This window comes from Squalius cephalus (assembly GCF_949319135.1).
Source record: "Squalius cephalus genome assembly, chromosome: 5".
Classification (NCBI taxonomy): Eukaryota; Metazoa; Chordata; class Actinopteri; order Cypriniformes; family Leuciscidae; genus Squalius; species Squalius cephalus.
The window spans coordinates 22,021,969-22,030,170 of NC_137126.1; the positions used below are offsets into that span (position 1 = coordinate 22,021,969).

Here is an 8,202-nt window from a genome sequence, read left to right on the forward strand (position 1 = left end):
ATTTGCTAGTTGATTATCTATAGGAAAGTAGCAACCTTAAACAAACTCTTTAATGACCCAAATATTAGGATCATTTTTAAATATGAATTATAAGGATACAAAAAGTTATCACAAAGGTTTAAGGGCTCTGTCTCCACAGTTAGAAATATAGTTGGAAAATGGAAGGCCATGGAATAGTCCTTGTGAAGAAAAGATGTGGTAGGCCCCCAAAAAATAAAAAAATAAAAAACAAATCTCAAAGGCAAAGAATGGTCAGAATGATCATTTACAAACCACAGATCACGTCCAAAGAGCTCCAAGAACATCTTGCTGCTGATAGTGTCATTGTATATCGTTCCACACCAGCATACTTTGCACAAGGAACTGCTTAATGTAAAAGGGTGATGAAGAAAAAGGCTTTTCTGTAGTTTGAGGTATGCAAAGGCTCATCTGACAGGCCAGCATTATTTTGGAATAATGTACTGTGGACAAATAAAACGAAGTTTAAAACGAGTTATTTGGTCACAATCAGAAGTGTATTCCAGAAAGCAGGTTATGTGACATACCGGGTATGTTTAAGGGTAAGTCAGTGGATAACCTCAAATTTCGGTTCCAAAAACGTATGAGTTTACTTCAGAGGTGTTCAGCGCATATGTGCCCCATTGATGAGGCTCCAGTGTGCGTGACTGATTGCTCACAATATTTTATATACTGTATATAGTTATATCGATATATATAAAGCACTATTAAAACAAGGTAATGTTAATTTTATTATAATATATAGCTATATAATTCTCATCTCACATAGTTGATCTGCAGTCAGACATTTTTGAAACAGGACGTTTTCCATGCTATAATCTATAATAAAAGACACAGTATATATGATATATCTTACCTTTCAAGCAATGTATTGTGGAAGCAAAAAATGACTAAACAAAAAATAAACTTATACAGCCATGTTATCTTTGCAAGCACAGACTGCATTTACTTTAATCAGTCTTTTTTATTATACAATTAGCGTCAAACAAACAATATCGTTCTTATTCACATTGATTAAAGATTATTAAACGCAAATCGGTGGCGATATGCACTATGTGAGTCAGCATTTAACAAAGTAGTAGTAGTATAGCACGCTTTTTCTTAGCGTCCATTTCCATGGTGACTCATTGATTCGTCGCTCTGTTGAGAATGTCTGGTCTGTTGCCTTGAACTTACTCCCAGATACGTTTTTGGAACCAGCATACCTCGAGTAAGCAAAGTTTGTTTTATTCAACTGAGAGTTCAGGGTATGTTTGGCGGTAAGATAACCTTGCTTTCTGGAATACACCCCTGAAGCGCTTTGCATGGCGGAAAAAGAACAGCATTCAAGGAGAAGAACCTCCTCCCTACTGTATAATTTGGTGGAGGGTCCATCATGCTTATGGGGCTGTGTGGCAGACAGCTACTGGAAACCTTCTCAAAGTTGAGGGTTGCATGGATTCCACCAGGTACCAGCAGATTATTAAGAACAATGTTCAAGAATCAGTCAAGAGGTTGAAGTTACGCCATAGGTGGTTGTTTCAGAAGGACAATGATCCAAAGCATTGTTCCAAACCTACCAAGGAATTCATGCACAGACACAGATAATTAGTTCTAGAATGGCCATCCCAGTCCCCAGACTTGAACATTAGCAAAAACCTATGGAATACTTTGAAGTGGGCTGTCAACACTCTGCAGCCAACAAACGTGACTGAACTAGAGACATTTTGAAAGGAAGAATGGTCCAAAATACCTGCAGCCAGAATTCAGGGTCTTAGCAGTGGCTATATGAAGTGTCTACAGGCTGCCATTTCAGCAAAATGAGGCTCTGCTAAATATTGATGTGATTGTTCCATTGGGGTGCCTTAATTTTTGCACCTGTCTGTTTTTGTTATGATTCACATTGCATGGTTTCTGTTGATTCAATAAATGTTTCCATTAGGTATAAATGATATCCAAATGAAGTTGCTGCTTCAAAAAGCCCAGCAGATTATGAATTTAAATTATGATAATTATCAGGGGTGCCTAAACCTTTGCATAAAACTTACTCAGTACTGATGAATTTTTGTTTTAAGTAAACATGTTATCTTAAAAAAATGACTACTTAAATTTAATGAAACTAGCATGAATAGTGAGATTTGTTCAACAGATATAGCCTAGAAATTCCAAATACTGGATGGATTCAATACCTTTAAAAATCTAAAAGGAGAATAGTTTCTTCCTATGTGTAATTTCAACCGATGCTTTTAAGTTTCAGGAAAGCGTGGGGTAAAGAAGGAGAAAAAACATATTAAATGTAATTGGTCATTTTATTTACAATAACATTACAGGATCCACACCAGAAGAAACTGAGAGCTGTGTTGAACAAGACTCACACTGACCTAAAAAACAAAGCACAAAGGAGCAGTGTAAGAGGAGAATAAACAATGGCGTCTTAAATTATTGAATATTGTTTGGAATGGTTCACAAATGTGACCATGTTCAAATTTTAATAGAGATAAAGAACATTAAAGGTCATTTAGAGTCATTAAGTACTTGTGCTCAGAACGTGTCTGATGCAAAGTTACTTACAATGTGTGACTGATAGGAGCTTCATTTCTTCAGGATCTGATGCCTGACAACGATGAAGGGGAAGGCGAATCCACTGCCAAAGAACAGCACCATCATGCCAAGGAGCCTCCATTTGTTTTCTACAGAGAACGGCAGGTTCTGCAAAAATAATAATAATCATAATAATTAAACAAATTACATAATACAAAAAAAGCATCATCAGAAACTTATGAATTTCACCATGTAGGTGTAGGCTATTTGTGGTTATATGCATTGGCTTAAGAGACTTCCCACACCTTTAGATCAATGCATTTCCATAACTTTTCAAGGACTTCTGAAGTCGTTTGGTCACGAGTTTATTTAAATAATAAATATTATTATTATTAATATATTGGGATAACTATAATACGCGATTTATTGCCAATTGATACATTTAAGAGTAAAACATAACATAAAATTACCATGATTTAAGACTATTCATTTCCATGACTAACGTTACTGATATTTCCAGCTTTTCCATGACGGTGGAATAAAAACAATATATCGAGCAGAAGGTGCACTAATGCCAATTCAAGGTCATTAAACACCATTGTAACATAAGTCAACCTCCTTGAATCATAAATAAAAGTACATGAATGCATTCACACTGAAAATCATTTAAGGTCTTCCTTTATGTAAAACAAGCGGTTAACGTAAGATACACAGGCGCGGTGGCCTGATCAAATGCTAAGCTAAGCTAAGGAAACTCCTGCACTCCGCCCTTACAGATCCATTAAAATCACTGTTTAACACTTAATACGATTATTTATTTAAGCTTAACCGCCTTTATGTACAAACCAATGCGATCACTTTTAACTTAACACTTAAAACGGCCTCCGGTAGGGCTTCAGATGAACCCAGGCCTGTGCCGATCAGGCATACAGGCGTTGAAGCTTTAAACAAGAACCGACTAATTTTGGTCGTATCCTAAAATCTCCTCACCTTTCCTGGTCCCTCCGCATAGTGACTGGAGCGCACCGCAGAGGTGGCGAATCGTCGCACGGCTTGTCCGAGCATCTTTTACTGCTGAAGTGTGTGAAATCTGCTCGACCTGAATCTGACTCTCAACGACCTTCCTGTCTGTGCCTGGAGATAGAGGGCGAACAGCCTTATGGGTAACGTGACAGTCACACCGCGAGGTATTATGGGAAATGCAGTTGTACAGCAACCGTTTCAAAAGTCACATACAGAAGACAAATATCTGAATTCAATTAACATTTCATAATATCCAAATAATTTGGTCACTAATAATAGTAACAACAACAACAACAACAACAACAACAACAACAACAACAATAATAATAATAACACAATAATAATAATAATAATAATAATAATAATAATAATAATAGGTGATTAGCCTATTCTAGAGGATTTCAACTTTTACAGAGGGACCATCCACGAGGGACCATCAGTCAGGGAAATATCCAAATTATTTTTCACTGCATAAGCTTTTTCTGTGAATGTGTGAGTATAACAACAAGTTATTCAGACATTAGTAAAACTGTTTGTGCTAAACTAGTGTGTAACATCAAGCAGTTTGACAGACCATTTTGTACCACTAAATGAAATGGAAGAGAGTCACACAACTGCCACTTCAGGGTGAAAATGCTACTTGCTCTTATGTTAAAAATAAGGTGGATAACTTTTTTTTTAGCATTTTATAATAACTTTAATTAAAAATATTAAACCTAATCACATTATATCATGCTGCCAGGTTTAGTTCATTTAGTTTTCATTTTAAAGGGGTCATGACAGTTCTAAAAAGAACATTATTTTGTGTATTTGGTTTAATACAATGTGTTAAAAAAGTCATTATTTTACACATATCGTACATTATGTTGCTCCTCTATGCCCCGCTTTTATGAAACGCAGTGATTTTTACAAAGCTCATCGTTCTGAAGTCCAGTGTGCTCTGATTGGCCAGCGATCCAGTGCATTCTAATTGGCCAGAAATACCTTAAGCGTGTGACAGAAATGTCACGCCCCTTACCATATTTGGAACATAAGCTCCCAAAGCAATAATGACAGGTGATAATGTCGGTACTACCTTTTCAATTTGAGCCCGAATCTGATCCCAAAAATGCAGATGACCAAGCTGATCGATCAACTTTGCCATTGTGACTGGACCAGGTCAGATTTGTAAGGTTTTATTTCATTGGGGACATAATTACTGATGACTTATACTGGGTTTTTTTTTACGCGTTGCGCCGCGCTACGGGGGTAGAACACTAAACATGTCTGCATTTGTTATTGTAGAAACGACAAACAAGCGCTACTCTATACTGCTCAAAACTCGCATTTGAATAGTCAGTGGCCAATTCTTAAAATATAAAAACGTACTTACAGGCTGTTTATGTGAGTCAGAAGCGCCAGACTGTAACGTTACTTGCAAATATGGAATCTCCCCACTTTTTAGAATCAGCCTTTGTGCACAGCCGGCCTTGTACTCTCGCAGGTTCTGGAAACAGTCCTCCGAAAAATGTGCAGCACAGAGTCGAATATTTTGGTTGTACTGTTCTGGAACGATGTTGTAAATAAAGCTTAACCGCTATTTTCTAATTGTGTCCTCTTTTGGCAGGCCAAATAAAGTAGTCTGTCTTTCGCAACAAAAAACACAGCGTCTCCACGACATGGCGGCGCCGGCGACAACAATAATACAGCGAGAATAAAAGTTACACCTAAGCTTCTTTCTTTGCGTGTACATATGGCCGGTGTTATGAAACTCTGTCCCCACAGACTGACGTAGATTTGTGGGGGCGTGTTTAAACAAAGTGTTTTAGGAAGGTGTGGATGAGCCTTAACTTTTACAAAGAATATCTCTTTGGGTTTGAGACTTTGAGCTTTTACTCTGCAGATCTTATACATGCACAAACAGCTACATAACACACTAAAGAAAAAGGAAAACAAGAAATCACATCATATGACCCCTTTAAAAGAAAATTCTGTAGTCAATGTTTTAAATACAGTGACGAAAATATCATTTTATTGAGAAGCACACACCTCTCAATAAAAGGTTTGAAAATTCATATTTTTAAAATGCTGAAAATGCACATCAGAGACAAAAAAAGTTGTGAGGTCAAAGGAATGGCCCACAGACATCAGTGATAGGATTGTGTCGAGACACGGATCTGAGACTCAAGCCTCTCCTCAGGGAAGACACACGAAAACCAAATTGGAATTTGCAAAAAAGAAAAAAAGCACCTAAAGGTCTCTCTCAGACTGTGAGAAACAGAATTCTCTGGTAGGCCTATGATGTTATGATAGTTCCAAGCTTCATGGAGGAAACCAGGCACTGCTCATTATCTGCACAATCCCAACAGAAAAGTGTGGTGGCAGCATCATTCTGTGAGGGTGTTTTTCAGCGGATGGGACTGGGAGACTCGTCAGGGTAGAAAGAAATCCCATATTATGTCACTGTATTATGCCACTGTCTTCACAAAGTATTGTCTAGAGTCTTGAAATTATAATTTTTTGTCCTGTTGTTTTATGTTTTATGTATTTTAAGCAGGCTACGCTAATCACTAAATAGGCTAAACCAGCCTGCAGTGACAACGAGAATTAGAAGGAAATAAACGCATATCTGGGTGGTGTAATTTTATAGCCTGATGTCGTCATACTCAGATTCTAGTCAGAATATGAGTCTGACACTGCTCCATTGGGCTGTGATTTTGAGGTGTGTTTCAACAGAACCAAGAAGGAAAATGCCTCTGCGCTCAATTGGTTAGACCTACAACCAATCAGAGCAACGGAGTAAGTGACGTATGTTCTTCATTCATCTTTCCGATCGACAAATGCCTTGATCGCGGTTCTCTGTTCCTCTTTTCAAATTAATGAGCTGTCGATATCTTCTATAACAGACTCGATGGCGGAATCTACACATAATTGCTGCGTTCCAAACCGCATACTTCCCTACTATTTAGTATGGGAAAAAGAGTAGGCGAGCGAAAAAGTATGTATGAATCCAAAAGAGTAGGCGAGAATTACCTGGGTGACGTACTAATTATCGCGAGATTCGGACTTAAGTGCGTTCGAATATGCCTACTTTCCTACTATATAGTAGGCGAAAACAGTACGTGAAGGAAGCAGTACGTTCGAAACATCAGTATTCATAAAAGAGTAGGCGAGAAGGTCCCGGATGGCTTACTGCTTCCGCCCAGATTGTTGAGTGCTCAACCGATGGATACTCTTCTATCCCAGGAGGCCACGCGAGAGGATACGTCATAAAAAAGAAGAAGAAGGATAGGTCATACTCGAACGTGACGGAAAGGATGACGGACGAGACTCAAATGTGAGTATTACAAATCAAATGATCGCATGTGTTGAACTACTGTACAGTAAACTGTTGAACTGTTGAAGATGTAAAGACGCTATATATTTGTGATTTTGCTGTAAATCACATTTTATTATGTAGCTAACAGAGGAGCTCCAGTAAGGACACATACGTCTCCAAAGTGGATTTGCATACATTTTAAACCGTATACATCTTAAATACAATTACTAAATGTCTTATTTAATATCTGGCAAGAAAATCTTCTATAAGAATTGCAGATTACTACGTCTAATATAGATATGAAATAGGCATCTGAGTGATGTATCAGTACTATTATGTAGAACAAATCTATAAAGTAACTAAACATAAGTTATCTATTTTATTTGTCCATTATTGTTGATAAATTGAGGAACATTTATGTTGGATAAAAAGTTAAAACAACCTCAACATGTAAATGTAGTGTTGAGTTCATAAATAAAGAGATAAAATAAAGAGATTCACATAAAGAGGTAATGTGAATCATGTCTGGATGTTACAGGGACAGATGAACAGATGTGTGTTTATCCGGTGGAGAGATGCTCATGAAGCTGAATGCTGCAATCAAAGGCTCTGTGACATTACAGAAATGAATAAATATTTAAATCTTAAGTTGTAGTTTATTTTAATTATTGTAATTTCAAACAGAGCTATTACAGCACTTTTCTGATTCTTGATTTCTGTGCATTTGCTGTAGATCTTTTGTGGTGGAGCAGGACCTGCAAGGGAAGATGATGGCGGCATTTGTGGAAAAAAGCGTTTTTGTCTTCTAAATAATACTGAAATCAAATGACATTGTGCGGTTAAATGACTGCTTTTGTGTTATGTTTGTGCATTTTTGTAGGATCTGAAATGTCAGCAGGCTGGTGTGAGCACTGAGGATGAGGAGCCCAGAGCTGAATCCTGGAGATGGTGCCATGGACGAGACCCTCCATCACTCCACCTGCCCTTACGAGTCCCTCCATCACTCCACCGGCCTTTATTGCCTCAGATTGTGAAGCACAACACATCACGCAACAACCTCCGGCATGAAAGCACGGCTCACCTCTGGCGGTCAGCTGATTCATCAGAATAAAGCCTCAGAATGGGAACCGCTGTGTTGAGATGGCAGAAGGATGTGGGGTTCAGCGCCTGTAGCCTATATACATACATGATTGTAGTTTGAATAAAGCTTTGTTTCATGTGTTGACTTGTATGCATTTGTTTATTGTGTGATGGTGACTTTGATTCATTCTTTGACTAATTTATTACGGTAATATTTCTCATTGTTGTCAGTAAATAAAATACAATTATTTAATTAATGCTTT

The 8,202-nt window shown here is 37.6% G+C and overlaps 1 long non-coding RNA gene across 1 annotated transcript; it reads right to left on the minus strand.

Annotated features, from left to right (window-relative positions):
- Positions 1 to 2,605: 2,605 nt before the first annotated feature.
- LOC307158145 lies at positions 2,606 to 3,719 on the minus strand. The gene is made up of 2 exons (XR_013821188.1): positions 3,529 to 3,719; positions 2,606 to 2,706 (listed from the first exon to the last, which is right to left on the minus strand). It is a non-coding gene; the product is annotated as an uncharacterized lncRNA (long non-coding RNA).
- Positions 3,720 to 8,202: the final 4,483 nt, after the last annotated feature.